The sequence below is a fragment of the Heterodontus francisci genome, chromosome 25 (assembly GCF_036365525.1).
Source record: "Heterodontus francisci isolate sHetFra1 chromosome 25, sHetFra1.hap1, whole genome shotgun sequence".
Taxonomy (NCBI): Eukaryota; Metazoa; Chordata; class Chondrichthyes; order Heterodontiformes; family Heterodontidae; genus Heterodontus; species Heterodontus francisci.
Window position 1 is genome coordinate 45686788 of NC_090395.1, and position 26774 is coordinate 45713561.

General features: G+C 43.9%; 1 protein-coding gene across 1 annotated transcript in view; it reads right to left on the reverse strand.

The window, feature by feature from the left end:
- LOC137383855 (metabotropic glutamate receptor 4-like) overlaps positions 1 to 26774 on the reverse strand; it is a 1236760-nt gene that overhangs the window by 635646 nt on the left and 574340 nt on the right. The gene's annotated exons all lie outside the window — the stretch shown is intronic.

Sequence of the window (26774 nt, forward strand, 5' to 3'; positions counted from 1 at the left end):
AATATTCCTGCCACCCCCCCTGCCTCCCACCAACTCCATTGTCTTTCCAACCCCTCCTCAGGAGTCACATCTGAGTTGATGTCAGAAAAATAGGTGTCATGAAATTGAAATCCTGACAATGGACGAGCTGATTCTGGACTTAGGAGGGGTAACAAGAGCTGGCAGTTTACCCAAATTATTATAATGAGGGCCAGAGGCCTAATATCAGTCGAGCCTTGGGCCTCCTGATCAGGCCATGCATTGCTTATGAAAATAGAGTCATAGAGACATAGAGTCATTTATGGCATAGTAGGAGGCCATTTGGCCCATGGAGTCTGTGCCGGCTCTCCGTGAAGCTATTCAGTCAGTCCCACTCCCCCACTTGATCCCTGCAGCCCTGCAAGTTTATTTCCTTCAAGTGCCCATCCAATTTCCTTTTGAAGTTACTGATAGTCTCCAGTTCCACCACCCCCCTGGGCAGTGAGTTCCAGGTCATTACCACTCGCTGTGTAAAAAAGTTCTTCCTCACTTCCACTTGCATCTTTTGCCCAAAACCTTCAATCTTTGTCCCCTCATCCTTGTACCCTCAGTTGATGGGAACAGTTTTTCCATGTCTCATTTATCTAAACCTGTCATAATCTTGTACACCTCTATCAAATCTCCCCTCAATCTCCTTTGCTCCAGGGAGATCAACACCAGCTTCTCCAACCTAACCCTGTAGCTAAAATCCCCCATTCCCTGGAACTATTCTGGTAAATCTCCTCTGCACCTCTCAAGAACCCTTACATCCTTCCTAAAGTCTGGTGACCAGAAATCGACACAATGATCTAGTTGGGGCCTAACCAGAACTTTGTAAAGGTTCAGTATAACTTCCCTACTTTTATACTCTATGCCTCTATTTACGAAGCCCAAGATCCCATATGCTGCTAACCACTCTCTCAATATGTCCTGCCATCTTCGATGCAAATGCACCCCAGGTCTCTCTTTTCCTACACCCTCTTTAGAACTACGCTATAAATTCTATATTGCCTCACCCTATTCCTTCTGACAAAACACTTCACCTCACACTTGCCTTTATTAAATTCCATCTGCCACTTGTCTGCCCATTCTGCCAGCCAATCTATGTCCTGTTGCAGGTGGTTCCTATCATCTTCACTGTCCACTCCTCCATGTTTGGTATTATCAGCAAATTTTGAAATTCTGCTCTGTATTCCAAGATCCAAATCATTTATATATAGCAAAAAAAACAGTGGTCCTAGCACTGACCCTTGGGGAACACCACTGTCTACCATCCTCCAGTTTGAATAATAACCATTTACAACAACTCGCTGTTTTCTGTCCTTAAGCCAATTTTTTTTTTATCCAATTGGACACTGACTTTACTTTTCCATGAACCTCAATTTTGTTAACCAGCGTTTTATGTGATATTTTATGAAAAAGTTTCTTAAAATCCATACAGATAACATTCACCCCATTCCCTTCATCAACATTCTCTGCTATTTCATCAAAAAATTCAATTTGATTAGTCAAGCATGAACTGCCTTTTTCAAGTCCGTATTGGCTTTCCTTAATTAGGTCAAACCTCTCCAAGTGCCTGTTGATATTTTCCCTTAGTGTTTCTAAAACTTTACCCACCACTGGTGTTAAACTAATTGGCCTTTAGTTGCTAGGACTGTCGTTAAACACTTTTTTGAATAAGGGTGTCACATTTGCCACTCTCCAATCCTCTGGCACCTCCTCCACATGTAGAGAAGACTGGAAGATTATGGCAAGCCCTTCCACTATCTCCATCCCCACTTCCTTTAGCAACTTGGGATGCAAGCCATCCGGACCAGATGACTTATCAACTCTAAGTCTTGCCAGCCTTTTCAGTACCTCCCCTCCCCTCAATTTTTATCCAATCCATTGCCTCTACTCTCCCTGCTCCTACTGATATTTAGTCAGATTCCTCTTCCTTAGTAAACACGAATAAAAAGTACTCATTGAGTATTCTAACCTTGCCCTGTGCCTCTAATCATATATTACCCTCATTGCCCCTAATACTCCACTCCACCTCTTACTACCCACTTACTATTTACAATGCTGGTAGAAGATTTTTGAGTTCCCTTTTATGTTGACTGCCATTCTATTCACATATTCTCTCTTTGCTGGTCTTATTTTCCTCTTCATCTCCCCTCTCAACTTAATATATTTGGCCTGGTTGTCACTTGAAGAATTCACCCGACATGCATCCAAGGAGCTCTGTTTTTGTTACCCCCTACCTTTCGCCCTTGTTGGTACCTAGCCTGTACCTGAAGCATCTCTTCCGTAAAGATAACCCATTGTTTTGTTACAGTTTTTCCTATCAGTCTTTGGTTCGATTTTATCCTGGCTGAATCCCTTCACATCGCATTGAAATGAGCCCTTTTCCAGTCTAGCTGTTCTACTTTATATTGTTCCTTAGTTTTCTGCATTATGAGTCTAAACCTTATGAAATGAGCCTGGAAAAATATTTACCTCAGAAGGGAATTGAAAAAAATTGGAGAAGATATTAAGTGATTATTTCAATTTGTTTTAATTTCACAAAAAAAACCTTAATTCTTAATATTATTGCATGAGATATTTAAATGTCATGGGAAAGAGAGTTATAGCCCTAGGATGCAGGAGCATTATCTTCTTTTGTCCAGTGGTGCAATTATTATTGAAATAACATGGTGAAATAATCATGGATAATTAATTATTAATAATTTAATCAGCCCCTTAACACATTCGCAATCAGTTTTAATTAAAGTGGGATCTGTTTTTTATAATTTATGGTTCAATTACTATAAATAAATGTTAAAAGGTTTTTAATTAATAACTAACATTGTTTCACCTTCTATCTTCTGCCAGTGTTTGCTATCAGAGCCAAGATTTCTAGGGTATGTGTGGCCTGATATGGAAGGTTTAAAAATTATGATACAATTATTGTGTCTCAGCTGTTCTGTGTTTGGCTATGAACAAAAATTTGTGGATGGAGCAAAGCAATGGGATGGGGGTGGAGTTGGGGGTGGTATAAACAAAAAATAACTCCTGAACTCTGGGTCAGGCCAGAAGTTAGCAAGATTAGTGATATTTGGAATCTCAGTCAGACCTGGGGTTAGTAAGGTTAACGAACCCTGGAAATAAAGTTTGACCAGGAATTAGTAAGATTACTAAAGGGAAAGAAATGAAATATCAGCACAATTCTACTCAACTCAGCAGTTGATATCTTTCTATTATTGGTGATAAATAATGAATTATATGAAGCACAATTTGAAAGAATTAATTAATTTATCTACTTTCCATTAAGAGTCTGCGGTGAATGTGTTGTACATTTAAAGGAAATACAAAGCTGATTTTGAAAGCAGTGCTTTCCAAGTTTATAAAAAACAGAAAGTTCTGGAAATAGCAAGTCTAGCACCATCTGTGGAAAGAGAAACAGAATTAACGGCTGGAATTTTACGCCACCCCAACGAGCCAGATGGTGGCAGGTGTGGCATAAATTAGAGCTGGAGGCTCCGGGACGCTTTCGTGACCTACTCCCACCTCCGCCCCTTTATGTAGAGTGGCCACTTAACAGCCACTTAAGGGCCTTCGCCCGCCTCCACACGTGGCAAGCTGGCGTCCTGGAGCCAGGAAAAGCAGGTGGCTTCCGATCATCTCAGGGTAGGGGGGGGCCTGCTTATCAGGCATAGGGTGCCCGATGGAGGGCTTTCCCTACTACCCCCAAGACTCAACATGCCCACTTCCCCCCAAACGACCACCCTTGCCTGAGGGTCTGACCGATTACCCCCAGCGAAGCAACCAAAACTTATCTGGACTCCCGGCTCCATGTCTTCCTCTGCAGTCGCCTGGGCTGCAGTCCCAGCAGTGGCCACCCTCCTGATTGGCTGGCAGCTCAATGAGGCGGGACTTCCTCCCTCAAGCGGCTGGAAGTCCCACTTCAGAACAGTTAAAGCCTGGGGACCTGTAAAATGAGGGTCAGATCCCCAGGTAAGGCAGAAGCGGATACGCCACCGACTTTTCAGTCGGTGGTAGGCTCCCGTCCGCCCAACGTGAAATCCCGGCCAACGTTTCAGGTCTGTAAACTTTCATCAGAATTCTGATGCAGTCAGATCTGCTGAGTACTTCCAACACTTTCCGTTTTCATTTCAGATTTCCAACGTCTGCAGTATTTTGCTTTCCAAGTTTAGATTGTTTCTGTTTGAAAGGGCAGACCATTACATGGTAATAATAATACAAAGTGATTTCTGACAACGCAGCCGGCAGCTTACGTCATCCGACGTAATCTGCACATCACACATGTGCAGATTGGCGCAGTCGGATGATGCAAGCTGCCAGCTGCGTTGTCAGTAATCACTTTGTATTATTATTACCATGAGCAGATTGGTTCCTACCCTCTGTGCATGCGCTGCGTTCTGCAGTGCCAGGAATGGTTGCCGCATGCGCAGATGACATCATCACGTAACGCGGGCAGATGGTGGGGGGATCCGGGCCGGAGAGAGCAGGGGTGGGGGGAGAGGAGGTCTGGGAAGAGAGCAGGGGTGGGGGGAGAGGGGGTCTGGGGAGAGCGCGGCCGAAGACCTTGCTCGTGGAGGGTGCGCTCTCCTCCTTCCCTCCGCTGCCCGCACCCGACCCACGCTGCCCGCCTGCTGGCTCACCCTCCCCCCCCCCCCCACCCACCGGCCCACTCGCTCACCGCCCCCAGCCCGCTCACTCACCGCCGCCTCCCCCACCGACCGCTGATTTACCCGCCTGGTCCCTCCCCTCCCTGGCCCGCTTGCTCCCTCCTCTCCCCGGCCTGCTCCCTCCCTCCTCTCCCCTCCCCGGCCTGCTCGCTCCCTCCCCTCCAGCCATTGTGTGTTGTCATGTGTTTAGGTTGCCATCGTGTGATTATTTGAGCAGCACCATCTTTAATCCTGGCAGCTGCCTGACGTCTGCAGACTGTGACATTTTAGTGGCACAGGCTGCATTTGCGCTTGTGCCATTGCAGCGCCACCTAATGGTGGCATTGTCAGCAAACACAGCCATAATAATAACCACATTGTGTTGGGATCACTCCTTTGTGTGAGTTCGACAATAAATGCAGAGAGCAACAGTCAGCATTTTGTTTGATGTTTGTGGCGTGCAGATATTCCCAAATGAGAAACAGTGCGACAAACGGGCGGCACAGTGGCGCAGTGGTTACCACTGCAGCCTCACAGCTCCAGGGACCCGGGTTCGATTCTGGGCACTGCCTGTGTGGAGTTTGCAAGTTCTCCCTGTGTCTGCGTGGGTTTTCTCCGGGTGCTCCGGTTTCCTCCCACAAGCCAAAAGACTTGCAGGTTGGTAGGAAAATTGGCCATTATAAATTGTCACTAGTATAGGTAGGTGGTAGGGAAATATAGGGACAGATGGGGATGTTTGGTAGGAATATGGGATTAGTGTAGGATTAATATAAATGGGTGGTTGCTGGTCGGCACAGACTCAGTGGGCCGAAGGGCCTGTTTCAGTGCTGTATCTCTAATCTAATCTAAAAAAAACAATCTTCAAGGGAAATTTGTGTTTTTAAATAAATTCTTGATATAAGAAATATATGGAGATTAAATAATTTTAGCCTTCAGCCACTGAAGTACTTGCCATAAGAACTCAGAAAAACTCGTTATCGAGAGATGAAAATTCAAACAACTAGATGTTGAATCTGGAATCTGGGTGTACATTTTATATATCCACTGCAATCAGAATGTTAAAAATATAAATGCAAAATTAATTTAATGCGTAATACAAGGAAGTTGCTGGAGTGGGACATTGGTCTATGATATGCTAACATATGGTAAGTGGAAGAAGAATGGATGGAGATGAATTGTATTTACTGGGGTCTAAAGGCAAATTTGCCAGAAAGAGATCAATCATAATTGAAAACATGAAATATACTGGTGCTTACTAAGCAACTCTCAAACAATGAGAAACATCAACTGTATGGTAAAGTATTGTGATGCTCACTTTCTCAAACATATATTTCACTTTTCAATCCCTCACTTATTCTCGTTGCTCATGTCAAAGCTCTGGTGTTTAATGATGCAGACAGTGAATGAACCAAATGGAAATAACCACATTCTATATAACTGAATTTTAAAAATAAAACAAATTCTCATCATGCTATTTTCTTCCTTGTTTTCAGCTAAACATAATTAACTTCAAATTAATTGACTTTATTTATCAACAATTTAATTTTTACTTTAACTAATCTACGCCAAATCTGACAGATAGGAGTTTGACTTTAGCCGTGGAATGTTGGCCCATTGGACTAAGAATGTTATTTCGTATCAACAGTATTACATAAATAAACAGTGAGCTATAAATCAGTTACATTCTGTAATTAGACATTATAAAACTTCAAAAACACAATTATGGTTTGGGCTTGTAAAATTCCATTTCTTTATCAAAAATGATAACAGATTCCCCTCGACAGGGCCACACCACTGCAGAATTGGGAGTGGATCTCTTATGTTGTGTAGCCCAAGGCTACCAATTAGCCTTTCAGTGCTAACACTGTACTCTAGAGATAATAGTTATTTCCCTGTACTTCTCCTGTCAATCTGGAAAGTGGAAAATATCAAGTACCCGACCCATCTTGCACAAGCTAAGGTTATTAATCAAATATATTTACAATTAAACTATTTGCAGATATATTCATCAAATGCTACATAGCATAACCACAAAGGTATCTAGAAACAGTCCAGAAGAGATTAATCTGATCCCGCAAAGCTTTTTTAAAAATGGAACAGTTTCTTAGAATGAAACATTAGCATCCTCTCTTCTCCCAAAATACAATTTCAAAGTGTGCCCCATCAGCTATTATAGATCAAATACCTGAGACCCGAATAATGACAGATGCCTAACCACCCTAATGTATTTCAAATACTAAAACTAAATTTTTAGTTGCATTTCCTTTAATGTATGAGCAATTTCCTTGAAGATTGCTTTTGACAGCTGACTTTGATGATCTTACAGATCATGCACAATTGACACAATTGATGAGTTGACACATGGCCATATTGATCCCATGCAGTCAGGAAACAATGGGCCATGGTTTTTGCGGTCAGAATCACACATTACACCTGTCATAAACTATATTCCTGCCTGGAAGCGGCTGGTTACTGAATGCACAGATTTTTATATGTGATTAAACATTTTAAAGATATATCCTTATCAAAGACACTCTATCTGAACTGATTGTTGATCAAAGAATTTTGTGGCTGCAGGTCAGAAAATCAGCTCCAACCAACCACTTCAGCCTTCGACAAAATGGATTGAATCGTCTAGATATGGGTTTGTCCTACTTTTGAAATAAACATATCCAAATTATATAAGATCAGGACAAAAATCAATTTCTGACATGTAACGAGTACATAAAATCATCAAAACACATGGGTGTAATTTATTATAGTTCAGTAAATAAATTATACCAAGAAATCTGAGAATCCTGGCAGTGATATTTTGTCAGTTTAGCTAGACTGAGCTTTAATTTCCATAGAGATTCTTCTGATCCTCTGCCTTAATTTTGGCAGAAGATCCACGCACACCCCAGAGAAACAATGTAAATGCTTAAGTTGCTTCTCTGGGGCTTCCTCAAGCCATCCACCATAGCTACAGCAGATAGTCAGCAGAACCCACACAGAAATGCAACCCCACTGTATGTTGACTGCACTGAAGAAGTGCGGGCTGGTAGCAGCCACGATACAGTGGAGGACAGATTATGTTAAAAATATTAAAGACCCGCGACGTGCTTTTCAGGAAGAACGAGACTCGTGAGTAAATCAAGATTTTCTATATTACTTCTATATTGTGTCATTATGCACAAGCACTGAGCAGTTCAGAGCTGGGGTTACAGAACTTTTCATCAGTTATATCAAACAAATGGCAATTTAGTCGCTTGAGAAGTGTGAAAGGAGGATTACTGCAGGGGCATGGCAATTGGACAGCTATTCCGTTCATCTTGCTAATGAATTCAGGTTCTATGAAGCCACCAGTGGGAAAATTTTGCTTCGATGACTTGTTGATTGACAGTTGTTAAATTATTTTTTTTCATAAAAAAGGGAATATATGGCCCTAAGACTTTGACCCTAGGGAAAAGGAAGACAATTGCTCAGCATGTTGTTCTGTAACAAGTAGGTGGCTGAGTATGAGATACCATTGGCATTATAGCTGTTGACAAGTCTGGCCTCCCTGTTGTGAACTTGAAAATGATAGAAAATAAGGGAAAACAAAGTAATTGCACTAACACACAAGGTGAAAAGACCACATATATGTCTGAATTTACAACTGGTTCCCACACTATCAACATCTTTAACTTTTTATATTTGGAACTTTACAATCCCAAAGCAAATCAGGAATTTCAAAGTCCAAGTGGAGGTGGGGGTGTTGGTGGAGGTGGGGGTGTTGCTGGAGGTGGAGGTGGTCGGGGGGGTGGGGAGGGCAAAGTTGTTTTGTTCCTGCTGGGGAGCACAAAACTCAAGACCATTTTTACAAAACGTGACTGAAAATATTGCAGCAGTACACCTGAAGCAACTGCAATATGTTTAAGCTATTAACCAATATTGACAGTCCCAATGGTTTAAGAAGTGTTGTGATTCCTTTTGCCAAATAGACTGGAAGTCATGCATTTAATTTATAATACAAGTTAACTGATCTCAGCCAGGGTACCAGAGTGGGGATTAGAATTGGTTTTGGTGTCCTTGAGCTGACAAGGGGAAAATCATCAGGACCCCTTTCCCCAGTTGCTGTGCAGGGACCAACACTTGAAAGTGTGAGTGTATTAGCTGGATTAGCAGTGGCTGTGATGCCATCAGTAGCTGGATTCCCCTGCCAACATCTGTTGACTAAACTCAAACTGGAAGCATGGCCACAAGGAAACCACAAGGAGCTTCAGATAAAGTGACTGCAAGAAAAAATTTAAATGTACTTACTACTGATGCAAAATTATTATTGATGTCAGTAACCCTGTTCTAAATTGGAACTTCTTGTTGTAGGTTACATTAGCTTTATTTTAAAAGTGTCTGGGCAGAATGTTTCCTTAGTGACTAAGATTGGATATATATTTTAAATTGTGTAGTTAAATAGTCTGCAAGGACCTGTGAAGTAACTATGAAGCAGGTGGGCAGAAGATGGCCTTTTCTGTTAGAGTATACTTGTGTGCAGAAAATGTGTTTCACCTGTAGTACAGAAAATAGCTCGGCAGCAACATTTTCATTTCACAATGACTATTCGCCTTGAAGTCTCGGTTGGAGCAGCTGATGTGAAGTGTTTACAGCTGAAGGTGTAAAGCCCACTGATATACCCATTTGGAGGGAAGGACCTCACTAGTTACATATCGACATGGTGCATCTAAGCTGCCACTTCATGACCCACATTTTTCTGGATAGGAATGTATGTTTTAATTGGATACATATGTTTTCTGGAACTGAAAAGCATAAATTATGTTCCAGTCTGCAAAGTGCAATCTCAATTGGATGGTGGCCCCTGCGGTGGCCTGTTAATTGGCTGCCGGCAGTAAAATGTCGCCCCAGGGTTCCACCGCCCGCCCACGCAGGATCGACCGGACTTGATAATCGCTGAAAACTTCTGCCCCTCAGGTCAATAGTAAAGAAGGAATTAAAACTGGTTCACAGAGGACATAAAATAGGATGATCTTAGAGGAATAAAACAGTAATTTTAAAAATCCACAGCAAGTCAGACCTCTACAATACACAGGGGGAAACTGAATGATGAAAAGCAACCATGTTTACTACAATTTCCACATCCAATTTCCAATTATTGGGTAGATTAAGTTGTACTGTAGAGCGTGTCACACTTTTTGATTATATCCAGTAGTAAGATAAAATAAATATAAGTTTGCACTTCACATGTCATTTTCCTATAATTGTGTCGATAAATAAAGTTTACAAATCTCATATTGGCTGCTGACATTGCAGAGCCCCTCCACCTGGAAATTAACTGGCGATTAAGAAAATCGTAGAAGGTTGAGATAGCCGAGAATGAGAAATGCCTTTATTTTGAACAATTCAAAGTTTAAACTGCTCTGATCATCTCACAGAAAATTAAAGTAGCAGGCTTAAGTTTTGGTATAGGGTCAAAGATATATAATACTGCGGTGTAGGGAGAGAGTGGTGTAGTAGTAATGTAAGTGACCAAGTAAAGCTGTAGGGACACAGGTTCAAATCCCACCATGGAAACTGGTGGAGTTAAATTCAATTAATTAGTTTTTAAAAATCTGGAATTGAAAGCTCGTCTCTGTAGTAGTGCCATAAAACTATCATCGATTGTCGTTTAAAAACCCATCTGGTTTACTAATGCCCCTTTAGGGAAGGAAATCTGCTGTCCTTAACTGGTCTGGCCAATGTGTGATTCCAGACCCACAGCAATGTGGTTGACTCTTAATAGTCCTCTGAAATGGCCTAGCAAGCCATTGTCAAGGGCAAGTAGGTATGGACAACAAATATGGCTGGCAATACTCGCATCCCATGGAAGCATTAAAAAAAAAGAGCAATAAGGGAAGAATTCTGCTTAGGGTTTTCAATAAGGTTGTGAACAATGGTGGAATTACTGCCTGATTAATTCACCTTATAATAACAGCAACTTGCATTTATGTAGCGCCAATAACATAATAAAACATCCCAAAGTGCCTCAGACGAGGGTTAACAAACAAAGTTTGACACTTAACTACATAGGAGATATGAGATATGACTAAAAGCTTGGTCGAAGAGGTAGGGTTTAAGGAATGTCTTAAAGGAGGAAAGAGAGGCAGAGCAACATAGGGAGGGAATTTCAGCCTTTAGGGCCTAGACAGCTGAAGGCATAGTCATAGAGAAATACAGCACTGAAACAGGCCCTTTGGCCCACTGAGTCTGTGCCGACCATTAACCACCCATTTATACTAATCCTACGTTAATCCCATATTCCCGACCACATCCCCACCTTCCCTCAATTCTCCTACCACCTACCTACACTAGGGGCAATTTACAATGGCCAATTTACCTATCAACCTGCAAGTCTTTGCCTGTGGGAGGAAACCAGAGCACCCGGCGGAAACCCACGCGGTCACAGGGAGAACTTGCAAACTCCGCACAAGCAGTACCCAGAACCGAAACCGGGTCACTGGAGCTGTGAGGCTGCGGTGCTAACCACTGCACCACTGTGCCGCCCACAGTTACCAATGGTGAAGTGATTAAAATTGGAAATGCTCAAGAGGCCAGAATTGGCAGAGTGCAGCGATGTTGGGGGGGGGGGGAAGGGTGGGCATTGTAGATTTGCAGAAGATTACAGTGATAGGGAAAGGTGAGGCCATTGAGGGAATTGCAAACAAATAGGTAAATTTTAAAATTGAGGCATTGCTAAATGGAAGCCAATGTAGATCAGCGAGCACAGAGGAGATGAGTGAGCAGGACTTGGCGCAATTAGAGAGGATTGAATGACCTCAAGTTTGCCGATGGTAAAACATGGGATGCCAGCCAGGAGTGCTTTGGAATAATCAAGTCTAGAAGCAACAAAGGCACGGTTGAGGGTTTCAGTAGGAGATAAGATAACATTTATTATTTTGCCTGTCTTTAATTAGTCACTACCTGATACTGTAATACTCATTTAGATTCAGAGCACTGCATTAATGCAGTAGTTGTGTGGAAATGGAAAAAATATAAGGGGAGAAAGTCAATGATTTTTTTTTTAAACTGCAGAACAAAACATGAACATAAGACTGTTGTTTTCAAGTGACTGCAGGCAAATAACCTATGGTTTGGTTTTACTAAATCAGACTTTCCGCCAGACAAAGGAATTTACAATGACTTACACTCAAAGGAAATGTGTTAAAAGGTCTACACTGGGAATTTCCTGGGATTCTGTCAATCAGCAGGTGTAACTTCAGCTGAAACCAGTTCACCCACGTAAACAGGGTTTCCACCAAAGTTATAGCGGCCGGGCAGGAGAGCTCCCAAGGAAGTTCACCCCCTTAAGTTCACTCAGCATGGTGGGTAGATTGTCAGAGCAGATGCTAAGCATTTAATCTTTGATAAAAAATCTCTGTCATCCATGTGCCAGTGGGGATGGACAGAGAAGGAGATGTTTTATTAATATGTGTAAATGCTCATAAACATATATGCTATGATAATGTTTCAGCTATGTTTCTGTTTTGATCTCTATTAAATAAGAACCTTCAATATATCTGGAGAGACTGTGGTTAATATAACCGTATGTAACAATGAGTTTTCAATATTGCTCCAAGTAATAATTTAGCTCTAGACGAAAGGGTCCATGTATAAAATATACATCTCATAAATATACAGCAATGAAAGAATCCAACACATGATTTAAACAGAGCAATCCCCTGATCACCAGTAACATGATTCAATTTAAAGCGATCTGATGGGCCTTTGGAACACCCATCAGGCTAGATTTTGTGTAGGAGGAGGGGCTCCCGGTGCCAGGCCAAAAAGGCAGGGGGAAGCCCCACCTCGGCCTTTTCCTGCACCCACCAGCCCCCGCTGCAACACCCCCCCACAACCCCGGGAGAGATCTTCCAGTCATTTTACATCAGAGTTTCATGAGGCAGGATTCCCGTCAGAGAGTTGGCAGCATGGGAATGGTCACCACTGCTGGTCTTGGACAAAGGCCCGTGCTGGAACCCCAGACCAGAGGTAGATGAGATCGCTGGGGCCAGTACGGAAGCCCCTGGTGAGGCGAGGGGGGGGCGGGTGGTGCATGGGGGTGATCGTGCAGTCCAGAGGGTGGGGGGTCCTGGGAGGTGAAGTGGTTCCTGGTGGAAGTTTTCCGTGGGCCACAGATTTCCCGCAGAAAAGGGATTATTCCCCTCCGAAACCCACAGGGTGGGCGCCTCATTTAACAAGGCGCCCACCCCACATGGCGGAGGCAACTCCTGCACTGGTAAGATCCCAGTAGTGGAAGGAAGAGGCCCTTAACTGGCCACTTAATTGGCCTCATCGGGCTATCCCACCCTCAGTCAGATCGCTTGGCGATGGCCCCATCCGCCCTCTGCCTCGATTCTCCTCAGGGGGGCCCATAAAATCCAGCCCACTATTTCTGTAAAGAAAAATCATGAGGCTGAAATCGATATGCTTTCCAAAGTGAAGTGCACACCAGCATATTTTTTGTGTTTTGATCCATAATTTGCTGCAAGAGACAGGCCTGGGACCAGCAGCACCAACTGTGGCCTCAAGACTGGCTGCAGGCTTGGTATGAGGCTATTGGCAGAGGGTAGAGTCAGGGAGGATGATTATACAATAGAGCAGCCAAGAGCAGGGATGGAGTGTGGATGTGGAGAGAGATCCCAGAATAAGAATGGGAGTGAGGGAGGGGGAGCAAGGCAGGAAGATGAGCAGGATTACCACTGCCAGACTGATTAACAGCCTGACAAATTAGGGGAGGAGAGAGGCTGAGCTGACCCCCGAGCTTGATCTTTGATACTCAGAGAAAGAGCAATATATGGGGAGGCAGCAATCCCTACAGGAAATTGCTAATAAAGAAAATTCAAATGACAATTTAAAAGTTTGAATTTAATTTCAAGATCGAGGCATTGTCCTGGTTATATTTCAACATCAGTGTCACATAAACAATAGCTCAGACCTATTTCAGGTGGGTGCCTTGTGCAACTAAAAGTCAATCGATCCAAAATGGCAGCCATCAGACATTGGGAGCAAATTCATAACAGGAGATTCATTCCCGATTTTGGTCCATGTTTTATGCCAGAAAAAACTGGTAACACTAAGTTAAATTTCATTCCCATAGTCCCAGTCTGGGGTTCCTAACCCTCCTGGAAGGACTGGAGTTAATTGGAACTGGAGGTTCCTTCCCCGAGTGCTGCCCTCCAGTAGCCCAGGAGATCAGCAATTTAAATTTTCTATAGTGCAGGCACTCCCAACCCCCACCTAATCCTCCAGCTCAGTGACATCATTTGAACACTGTCGCAGAGAACAGCAACCTCGTGGAGTGCTGTCAGCAGAGGGCTGGAGAGTCAGGAATTGGGGAATATGGCAATCAGAGGCAGGGGAATGGTGCTGTGAAATGCAGACCATTCGAAATGGATGTCTAAAATGATTGTGGTCTGAAAAAGGGGCTGACATTTCAGGGTTCCTCGGTTCCCCTCTTTGATTGCTCAAGAGTGCCCTCCTTCAACTTCGAGCATCTGGCATAAAAGCTGCTGGCATGAAACCAGGAACAGAAATACTCATGTGATCAGCGGTCAGGCATCACATGATCAGATGTCACATTATCAGAATGTCATGTCGTCAGAATGTCACGTGCTCAAACCACCAAGATTGCCTCCAACCATAGCTAACCACCCTATTCCAGTTCCACTCACATTTTCCCACACTCATAACTGTTGATCGCCTCAAACAGGAAAACTCTTCCTCCTTCCAGCACCAAATACAAATTCAAAAACATCAAAAAATGCAAACAATAAATCTTCCATACATAATTTCCACAGCCAACAAAACCAATACAGGAGAACCTAAAAAAACAACAGAAGCAAAGCATAAAAAAAAACTTTACACAATGAATACATTAACTCGCATGTATAACATCCATCCCTGGCTCCTTACATACATAATTTTCATCTCTCACATACACACGGCAAAAATGATTGCACCAACTCAGCCTGCATGTGAACAACTTTAATACACATCATTTTCCCTCCAACACTCACCACCCACTGCTATAAGAGATCAACTGTTAACATATTCAAATACATATTAATTAGTATGTCAGGACATAACACTCCAAACGTTGCAATTCATTCTAGATAAACAATTCTAAAATGTTATGTACTTCTGCAAAGTTCCCTAACAAATCATCACTTGAATTCAAACCTTACTGAAAAATTATTTAATGTTGTGGCTTTACCTCCTTAACAGAATATACTTGAGCAAAATAATACATTCTGTATTGCATGACATAACACTCCTGTCCTTTTCATACATCATATCCTCTGACTTACCTCTGTGAGTGAATTAGAAGTGTTCCTCCATCGTGGAGTTATAACAGCTTTCCACAGAAGCAAATCGTTGTCATTAATGTAAATAATTGTTTTTTTAGACTTGTCCTGTGCCATTTTTTATTCCCTTTTAGTTCCCCAGTGAAAGTCACCAGACAAATTAGTGTTTAAAGCAGCATTGGCAAAACCCTGTCACCTGTTCAAGTACAGAAGGAAATGAATGCATGATCTCCAGGAGGAAATGCTCTACCTACCTCATGTCTGACCTGATAACACAGTTGAGGTCAGGAACTCACTGTATGGGGGCACTATGCAATCACCAAACTCTCTATGGTGGAGTTTGCAGTGTATTCGACCACAAGACTGCCAATTCATTTTAAGTGTTAATGCATTCTGAAGATAAAAAAAAATCTGGCAATTCATTGCAGTGAAATATCACTACAGTGAATTATAAAGTTTTTAGTATTCACATCAGTCATGCTCAGGGAATTACAAAGATTAGAATTCTATTCAACTTAAAACAACTGGGACATTATTTTGAAGATTAGCATTTTTCACAGAATGATTGGATCCAGTCGATTACAGGGAAACAATTCTTTACAAATGCCTCTTTGTGAATGTGAAACTACCATTACCTGCAAGTATGGAATCATGATGTTATTGGTCAGTGGCAATGAAATTAACATACACACTCCACATCCTTCAGAGATACTGAGGCAAGGTAATAATAATGTTCATTAATAAGATCCATTCAGAAATGCAATTGCAGGGATATCAGTTGCCTATTTACTTTACTTGTGTAGTTTTGAATAGAATAAAACAAATATATATACAGGGACAGATTTTCCAGTCCAGCACACCCTGTGTACTTAGTTCCAGGGGCATTATAGATAAGAATGAGGAGTGCAGATTCTGACCTTACTATATGTGATGTGCATTTCTGGTGACCTACTCAAAACAGAGGGAAGTTGAATTTCATTATAATATAACAATGAAGGAGCACCATTATGAAACTTGCGTTTGCCTTTTGCAGCCTACATCTTTGGTCTATACCCCCGCTGAAGGTATAAATGTCTGGGGTTGCTTGGTGCTGAGGCATATCCTGAAAGTAAGTTGAAAAGGCCAGAGAGAAGTGTGATTGAGCAATTTTAAGGTTATTTGTGGCCTATTTTTCTTATATTACGTGTTTTCAATTCCGTGGCACTTCAATTCTTGTGGGCTTTTGTGTCAATTATTTTGATTATTTCTTTTGCCTCCAGCTCTGTTACTCAAATTACTGGGTTTTCTAGTGAGAATCTCCCCTGAGTTACTTAGAAGATGAGGATAAGTTCCAGATGGAGGCTAGGCAGATTGAGCTGCATAAGCGGTGCTCTGTGCCTCCAATCAGTACTATACACCTACATGGTAGTCAGTGATGATCAGGCCTCACTTTGACAGATGATTGCTCTATCTGGAAGCTTCAGATCTGAAGTTAAGTGAGACACCAGGCCTGATGGTATCTGCTACATTTGAAGGCCTGACTAACCAATATTCTAGACAGTTCTTCAGAAGCACTCCAATCATACTTGATTGATGATTGAAAAGATGATCATCAGCCAGTGAAACCCAACATGCCATACCTGCCAATATGCGACCAAGCATATCTGCAGGTACTGTCATACCAATCTGGCCACGGATATGGGAAAGCAACTTTGCACGGCCTGGGTCAGCAGAGAGCCAGAGACAGTAATGTATTTTGCAATAGGATTTTTGGAGGCAAAAATAGGAAGGCAGTTTATTATCTGAACGGCGATAGATTGGGGAAGGGGAAGGTGCAGCGAGACCTGGGTATCCTTGTGCACCAGTCGCTGAAAGTCAGCATGCAGGTGCAGCAGGCAGTTAAGAAGGCAAATGGTATGTTGGACTTCATAATAAGAGGATTCGAGTACAGCAGCAGGGATGTCTTGCTGCAATTATACAAGGCCTTGGTGAGACCACACCTTGAGTATTGCGTGCAGTTTTGGTCTCCTTATCTGAGGAAGGATGCTTTTGCTACGGAGGGAGTGCAGCGAAGGTTCACCAGACTGATTTTTGGGATGGTAGGACTGACGTATGAAGAGAGATTGGGTCGATTAGGCTTGTATTCGCTAGAGTTTAGAAGAATGAGAGGAGATTTCATAGAAACCTACAAAATTCTAACAGGACTGGACAGACTAGATGCAGGAAGGATGTTCCCGATGGCGGGACCGGGGTCACAGTCTAAGGATAAGGGGTAAGCCATTTAGGACTGAGATAAAGAGAAATTTCTTCACCCAGAGAGTGGTGAGCCTGTGGAATTCTCTACCACGGAAAGCAGTTGAGGACAAATCATTAAATATATTCAAGAAAGAGTTAGATATCGTTCTTATCCTGCTCCTATTTTTCTATGTTTCTATCACCTGCTGCCAACAAGCACCATAGGGCTGGCACCTCTAATGACAAAACTCGTCAGCTGCACCTTCAAGTTGATATCGGAAGTTCTGTTTTGTTCAACTTTGTCAGATTTCCTGGCAGCAGGAGGTGGGAACATGCCAGAAAAGTGCTCATTGTAATGCAGGCATCCATTTGTACAGATGCTACTTCGGTATCCCCCCACTGACCACATAACTTCTACTGGGGTCAGTGGTGGAGGGATCCAGTGGTCCTGATCTCGTTGTAACTTCTAGGATTCTGGGCCATGTATTCTCATGCCTTAAAAATTGAAGGAAAGCAACTATAGATCACGAACACCTTTCTTTTTGTCTAAACAGCTGCAGTAGCATTGCTAGAGAATGCTGCCAGAGTTAAACAGCTTAATTGGAAAGAAATGGACCAACAAAAGTGATATTGAATCATAAAAGTTGTGTGATCATTAGAAATACTGGTGACTATATTTGACCACTACTAGAAGAAGATTAACCTTTACCGAAGTGTATAACTCAGGAAGTACTGAGTAAGCTGATCTATGTAGAAAATGCCTCACTTCATTTGCTTTGTAACTAAATGTAATAACACATCTGTTAGAAAATGAAACTGCCACTTTCTTAGAGTTTTAATCTGCCAATGTATAGCCCTAGGAGGCAGGGTAATGCACCACATAAATCAATAAGACTGATCTTACAATCATTATAAAGTGATTAATCTCGAACTAACTAAATCCCTAATTACACTGTTTAAAAGCATGAATAGCAATTCAGCTACAGGAACAAATCAGTCTCAAGTCTGTGATCTGTTCTTTGCAAGCTTCAGTTTACAATCAGTTTCAAGTCAGTTGCATGGCCTAAAGAAGCAGGGATTTTTTTCCAGTCAGATTGCTAAATGCATCAATTCAGGATGTACTTTCTATAAGCTGTAACTGGACTGGATGTTGCAATTTTCTTTGTTTTATTGAACTATCAGTCACAGTAAAAACCCAGCATCGAGTTCCTGGTGTACCAAGATTCTTGTTACTATGGATCAACTGGCACCAAGAGACGACTTTAATAGTTAAATTAATACATTGGCTGGTATTTCACGAGGAGGCAGTGGCCCCACCCAACAACTTGAAAGCCAGGGGCAAGCCTGCCTCCACCGGCCCTGAAAGTCACATTGCTATTTTGCGTGACTCAGGCAATTAATTACCTGCAATCATGGTTTCCGCCCCTCTGAGACAGTATATCCCACCTCCAAGAGCTCCGGCCAGTCAGAGGACCGGCAGCTTTTCAGTCCCAGCAGCGCCACTGGGAGTGGTGTCCACTGCTGGGACTGCACCCAGAGAGAAGAGCCACCATGGATGCCAGCCTCGGAATAGGTAACTGGGATCAGAAATTGCCAGGGCCAATCGGCCAGACCCCAGTGAGGGTAGGGAGGGCATCGATGGGGAGGACGGGGGGAGGGGCTATTCCAGCAGGCGTGGTCTGTGCCACTGGGGGGCCCTCTTTGGGTGGCAGCGTGCCCAATCAAGACAGCCACCTCCCAGCTCGCAAGAAGTCCACCAGTTATTACTGGGTGGTCTCCTCCGGTGGCGAAGTGCTCATCTGCCAAGCAGCAGCACGAAGAGGCCCTTAAGTGCCCATTAATTGGCCAATAAAGGGCCTCAATTGGCCTAAATGCAGGCGGGCCATCTGCCATCTCCTCCGCTGCTGGTAAGATACCAGCAGAGGTGGGTAGGCAATGGGCATGGTGCCCATACCATCCTGCCCAATTTCATGCCGCCCCCACCTCCCAGCCCTCTCTCGGGGCTGGGAGGAGGGTGCATAAAATTCGGCCATTGTTTGCATAAAAGTACTGACTACTCCATTGCACCAGCCTGTGCACCAGAAATCTGTGATGGAAGGAGAGCACGATATATGACATGGTTTGAGGAACATAATTTTCTATATGAAGGAATTGATTAACTGACAAACTTTTGGAGCTGAATGAAATATTGAAATCTTATCTTGCCACTGTACCATGGCCAGAATTTTACAGCCCCCCAAAGAGCGGGCTGGTGACGGGGGAGCGTAAAATTGAATGGGAGGTGAGGGGCCGTTCCCTCCCCTGCCCCCACTGCAATTTTACGTGGGGCAGCGGTGGCGATAAATGGCCCACCCATCCCAGACTAATCAAGGCCCTTAAGTGGCCAATTAACAGCCAGTTAAGGGCCTCCTCCAGCTGTCGCAGGTATTCTACCCTCCACAGCCAGACGACAAAGACCCCAAGAATCCCGCATGGTAAAACCAGGCAGCCTTCCGGCAGGCTGGGGGGGCCCTCCTGATCGGGCACCCGATGCCCCTCGGAGGGCTGCCCCTGAAGTCATGCACATGCACTTGTTAGGTGCGGGCCATGCCAGATGTCATTTTTGTAAGGGCATGAATACAGGTACAGAGAACATGCACCTTAAGTACGCAGAGTAGCAAATTGTGATGTCAAGCAACGTATAGAAGGGTGAAGAGTGCAGGAGGGCAAGTCAGGAGCAGCACCAGTCAAACATCAAAATGAGGTGTAAACCTGGTAAAGCTACAACCCAGGACTACTTGCATGCCAAACAGTGTAAGCAGCATGCGATAGACAGATCTAAGCGATCCCATATCCAATGGATCGGATCTAAGCTCTGCAGTCCTGCCACGTCCAGTGGTGAATGGTGGTGGACAATTTAACAACTATCAGGTGGGGGTGGCTCCACAAATATCCCCATCTTCAGAGATGGGGGATCCCAGCACATCAGTGCAAAAGATATAGCTGAAGCATTTGCAACAATCTTCAGCCAGAAGTGCCGAGTGGATGATTCATCTCAGCCTGCTCCTGAAGTCCCCAGCATTACAGATGCCAGTCTTCAGTCAATTCGATTCATTCCCCGTGATATTAAGAAATGACTGAAGGCACTGGATACTGCAAAGGCTATGGGCCCTGACAACATACCGGCAATAATACTGAAGATCTGTGCTCTAGAACTTGCCGCACCCCGAGCCAAGCTGTTCCCCGGCAATGTGGAAAATTGCCCAGGTATGTCCTGTACACAAAAAGCAGGACAAATCCAACTCAGCCAATTACTGCGTCATCAGTCTACTCTCGATCATCAGTAAAGTGATGGAAGGTGTCATCGACAGTGCTATCAAGCCGCACTTGCTGAGCAATACCCAGCTCAGTGACGTTCATTTTGGGTTCCGCCAAGGCCACTCAGCTCCAGACCACATTACAGCCTTGGTTCAAACATGGACAAAAGAGCTGAATTCAAGAGGGGAGGAATCAAGGCAGCATTTGACCAAGTATGGCATCTAGGAAACCTTGCGAAACTGGAGTCAATGGGAATCAGGGGGAAATCTCTCTGCTGGTTGGAATCGTACCTAGCACAAATGAAGATGCTTGTGGCTGTTAGAGGTCAATAATCTCAGCTCCAGGACATCACTGCAGGAGTTTGTCAGGGCAGTATCCTCGGCCCAACCATCTTCAGCTGCTTCATCAATGACCTTCCTTCCATCATAAGGTCAGAAGTGGGGATGTTTGCTGATGATTGCACAATGTTCAGTACCATTCGCGACTCTTGAGATACTGATGCAGTCCGCAGAGAAATGCAGCAAGACCTGGACAATATCCAGGCTGATAAGTGGCAAATAACATTTAGACCACACAAGTGCCAGGTAATGACCATCTCCAACAAGAGAGAATCTAACCATCTCCCCTTGACATTCAATGGCATTACGATCGCTGAATCCCCCACTATCAACATCCTAGGGTTATCATTGACCAGAAACTGAACTGGAGTAGCCATATAAATACCATGGCTACAAGAGTAGGCCAGAGGCTAGGCATCCTGTGACGAGTAACTCACCTCCTGACTCTCCAAAACCTGTCAACCATATACAAGGCACAAGTCAGGAGTGTGATGGAATATTCTCCACTTGCCTGGATGGGTGCAGCTGCAACAACACTCAAAAAGCTCAACACCATCCAGGAGAAAGCAGCCCACTTGATTGGCAGCCGGTCAACAAACATTCACTCCCTCCACCACCGACACACCGTGGCAGCAGTGTGTACCATGTACAAGATGCACTGCAGCAACACACCAAGGCTACTCAGGCAGCACCTTCCAAACCCACGACCTCTACCACCTAGAAGGATAAGGACGGCAGATGTGTGGGAACACCACCACCTGCAAGTTCCCCTCCAAGCCACACACCATCCTGCCTTGGAACTATATCACCGTTCCTTCACTGTCACTGGGTCAAAATCCTGGAACTCCCTTCCTAATAGCACTGTGGGTGTACCTACCCCACATGGACTGCAGCGGTTCAAGAAGGCAGCTCACCACCACCTTCTCAAGGGCAATTAGGGATGGGCAATAAAATGCTGGTCTGCCAGCAACATCTACATTCCATGAAAACGAATAAATAAATTTAAAAAAAGCTGATTTGACATCAGCAGTACCATTTTCAACTTGAACACTCCAGCTAATGCCCTCTCTTAATCTTGCACAGCTGAATATGTGTTGTGCAGCAGGAGGCCCCCTCCCGACCCTCAACCAAGTCAAAGCCTTTGTTCTGACTGTTGCTCAGACTATTGGCTCCCAGACGTAAATGCAATAGTTTCTAACCCTCTCAGTCTGGCAGCATGACAGGGAGAATGAGGAAAGACAACTCAGAGATCAACAAGATGCTCGAAGAGGGAGGAGGAGAATGAGGAGGAGGAAGGGGAAAAGGCTCTCAGCACAAGCTATATCTGCCCAGGGTCTGCCAGACATCTTTGCTTTATGAATGCGGTGCTCACTGAAATCTGCCACCTGTTACAGTCCGAACTGCAGCCTCAAAGCAGGGTGAGGGCAGCATTGCCAGTGGCTGTGACGATCACTGTGGTCATGAACTTCTTTGCGACAGGCTCTTTACAGGCTGGAGCAGGCAATATTTGCAACATTAATATAAAAGCAAAATACTGCGGATGCTGGAAATTTGAAACAAAAATAAGAAATGCTGGAATCACTCAGCAGGTCTGGCAGCATCTGTGGAAAGAGAAGCAGAGTTAACGTTTCGGGTCAGTGACCCTTCTTCGGAACTGACAAATATTAGAAAAGTCACAGATTATAAGCAAGTGAGGTGCGGGTGGGGCAAGAGATAACAAAGGAGAAGGTGCAGATTGGACCAGGCCACATAGCTGACCAAAAGGTCACGGAGCAAAGGCAAACAATATGTTAATGGTGTGTTGAAAGACAAAGCATTAGTACAGATTAGGTGTGAATACTCTGAATATTGAACAGCAGCAAGTGCAAACCTGAAAAAACCTGTTTTTTGCAGGGGTTTTTTCAGGTTTGTTTTCAGGTTTGCACTTGCTGCTGTTCAATATTCAGTGTATTCACACCTAATCTGTACTAATGCTTTGTCTTTCAACACACCATTAACATATTGTTTGCCTTTGCTCCGTGACCTTTTGGTCAGCTATGTGGCCTGGTCCAATCTGCACCTTCTCCTTTGTTATCTCTTGCCCCACCCCCACCTCACTTGCTTATAATCTGTGACTTTTCTAATATTTGTCAGTTCCGAAGAAGGGTCACTGACCCGAAACGTTAACTCTGCTTCTCTTTCCACAGATGCTGCCAGACCTGCTGAGTGATTCCAGCATTTCTTGTTTTTGTGTAATATTTGCAACATTGCCCAGTTTGCCATCCACTGTTGTATAAGCGAGGTCACTGAGGCTCTGTTTGCAAAGAAAGCTAAATACATTTCATTCTCTCTGGCCAGAAAGAAGCAGCCACAGTGAACACATGACTTTACCAGGACTGCAGGCTTCCCCATGGTGCAGGGTGTCATTGACTGTGTGCGCTTTGCTTTGCAGGCACTGCTTGTCAACTCTGAGATGTACTGCAACCGAAAGGAATTCCACTGCCTCAATGCTGGTGTGCAACCAAAGGCAGCGCATCATGGAGATCAATGCCTGGCACCCTGGTAACAGTTGTGATGCATTTATTCTGCTACAGTCTGCTGTACTATCTACATTTGAGCCACCACAAGAAACCAAAGGATGGCTACATGGGCAACAAGGACTATCTGTTGACCACCTTCTCATGACTCTGGTGCACAACCCGCACCCACCTGGGCAACATGCATGTACTGAAAGCCATGAAGCCACACTAAATGTCATCAAGCAGACCATTGGGGTGCTTAATTAATGCTTCTGCTGGCTGGACCGCTCTAGAGGAGCCTTGTAGTACTCAACAGAGCATGTGTCACGATTTGCTGTGGTCTACAGAATGCTGCACAACCTCGCCATCATGGGGTCACAGCCCTTGACACCAGGTATATGGTAAACAGCTGAGGGAGCTGGAGGAAGAGGGGGAGGAGGAGGAGGAAGGAAAATAGTGCCGATATATAACATCTCTCCTCCTTTGCACATCCTTGACCAAGGTCTCCAGTGCAGCATCATAAATTCTTGGAGCATGCTCTCTGCTATGTTATGCCATCATTCAGTATTCTTCTTACTCACACTCGCTTCTGCAACCAGTTCCAGCCCCTGCTCCAGCCAGAAAGCACCTCCCCTCTAAAAGGTGCAGGCTGGCTTTAAGTGGTGCTCGCGTCTCATGATTTTGCACCCCATGCTCTGCTCCAGCATGCAGCCACTCAACAGCATGGTTAATGTTATCTGCATGCTATGAGCAGGCAGCATGAAGTTTGCATGCTGCTTGCATCAGAAGCAATGGGCACAGGTTAATCCTGATCCTCGCACCAGTTTTGGGGCCTTGTTGAATTTGCAAGCTGCATTTTTTGTGTGAAAAAGTTGTGCAGTGAAATGGTATCATTTTGATTGCTGTTTTTTGTCAAGAAATGGATGTTACCCCCAGCAGTGAGAAGGTGAAATTTTTATTTAAGGCAAATTATAAATCTACTGCTTATGAGACCCATTAGTCCTATCCATTCTGGGCTATTTCATTGTCCGCGATCAAAATGATATATCCCTTGTGCGTGAAAATAACTCTCCCTGGAAGACTGTTATTGACTGTGACCTACCTATGTAATTACATTTCAGTTATATATATGCTGTAGTAAATTATTAACGATTCACTTCACAGATTTCATACTGCCAGCAGAAATAGAACTTTTGCGTGAAAATAAGAAAAACGCCTTTGTATTAATCATGTTTCAATTCATGGGTAATGATTTTATTGGATTTCTGTAACTATTCTCCAAAAGGCCTCTTTGCCAAGCTTTAAATTTGTACCAAAAAAGGTTCAGACTCCGTCATTAAGACACGAATTGAGTCACAGGCTTGTTTTGTAGCTTCAAACTTTGCCTCCCGATCACATTGTGAGGGTGAATTTGCATGGCTGTTTGCACCATTTTACAAGGGTTCTATGGTTTCTCCACCAAAGACAAGTGGATGACTTCTCACCACTCCTGCCCCCCTCACCCTGGTATCACCAATAATATTTCCTTAAAATCAGAAAATGAATAAGAATTCTGATAAATCTTTTTCACTATTTTCTATTTTCTTTGGCTGACCTGCTTGAATATTTTTATGAAAAAGGTGAATGCTGATTATGTTATCACGACAATGGCTGAGAGGAGTTATTGAGACTGACGGTACAGAATTACTACAGCACTCTTGGTTGATGATCATGTCCCCAATATATTGATAGATCTCCATACATTGACAAACCTATTCACTTTTCAAAGCTAGCAGGACCCAAAATGAATCATCATACTGTAGTTTCAACTTTATTTTTTTAAATTTCCACACACAATACAACAAATTACATTTCAATAGCATCCGCCCCAGCAAGGTACATTATCTTGGATCAAGAATGAGAGACAGGAAGGTAAAGCAGTTGCAAGAGAGAGTTTCAAAGGCTAGGAATGCAATGGCTGAAGGATTGGGCCTCTGTTGGTGGAGCAGGGGTGCAAAGGGCAGAATTTTCTCGCACCCAGAGTTATAGGCTGGGAGGTGGGTAGGCCGGCAAAATGGCAGGAGGATGTGCGGGACAGAATCCTGACATGTTCCCACTGCTGTTGAAGTTTCCCAGAGGCATCTGGGATGCAGGGCGGAGACCGCGCTTATCAGCGACTGGCAGGCAATTCAGCTGATGAAAGAGTCAATTAAGAGGTATTTTCAGGAATTTTTCAGATTTTTCCAAGGGTGCATGTGAAGAACTGAGCTTCAGAGTTTTACCAGCTATAAGGAGGCAGGAGCTCAGTGGCAGGTCAGTGTTGGCAGCCATTGCAAGCTGCAGCGTTGCAGCACAGGAAGGATGAGAGTGAATAAAGCAGGGAAGTGTCAAGCTGGAGGCTGATATAAAGATTAACGGGTCACTCCGAGGTGCATCTTGTGTATGGGGAGTAAGAGGCGAGTGCTGCTCATGGGTCTCATGCCCTCTAGTAGCTGCCATTGCGCTACCCGCTACCCTTGTTTGGCCTCACTTTCAGTTTCCTATCTTGTGCTGCCTTACAACAGAGTGGTGCCTCCTGTTCAAATATGGCATCTGCTTCTCAGCTTCTGGGGACATCCCTCCGCCCGCTCCCCGTTATTGGCTGGCTCTCACGTTTGTTGGCCATTAATTGGATGGCCCCAATAAAAATCTGTTTCACCTTCCACCGTGTGACTACACCACCTAGTTTGCATCCCAATATCAGGACTTCCTTACTGGTGACAAAATTCCACCCGGAGAGTAAACAGCAATTGAAAACCAGAGGAATGCAGGGCATGAGCTCTGATGTATGATTGGAGAAGGCTGCTCATATAGCGATTGCAAGGCCATGGAGAGATTTGAAAATAAGGATGACAATCTGGAAGACAATTGGCTGAGGCACGGTGGGGTGGGGGAGGGGGCAATGGAGTTTAGTAAGGAAGAAATGTAGTGGCATGATGGACTGTGAATAAGAGGAGGCTCAGGCTGCAGAGCTTTAGATTAGTTGTAGCATCAAGGCAGGAAAACTGGTGAAGACAGCATTAGGAAAAGCAAAGAATGAAGGAATGGATAATGGTTTAAGCAGTAAAAAAGGCACAAATGTGGTGATGAGCTTCATTGAGGAAAGAGTGGAAACCCCAGACATAGGGATTGAAAAGGAGCAGCAGCAGAGAGCAGCAGCTGATTGGAGAGTAGGAACCCCAAGCGACGGCAGAGAGATCAAAAAGTGACATCAGAATGACATCAGAAGCAGCACAAAGGGTGGAGCAGCAGAACCCGAGATTTTTAAGGCAAGTATATAACTTAAGTATCAGTGATCTGTGATCATACTTGTGAGACTGAATAAACAGGAGGGAAAAGAAAAATCTCAAAGTGATGTCACAGGTCAAAGAATCACATGCAGTGAGTATACTGGTAAGATTTTAATCTAATGTAAATTAAATGATAAAGTAAAACTAGATCAACTAA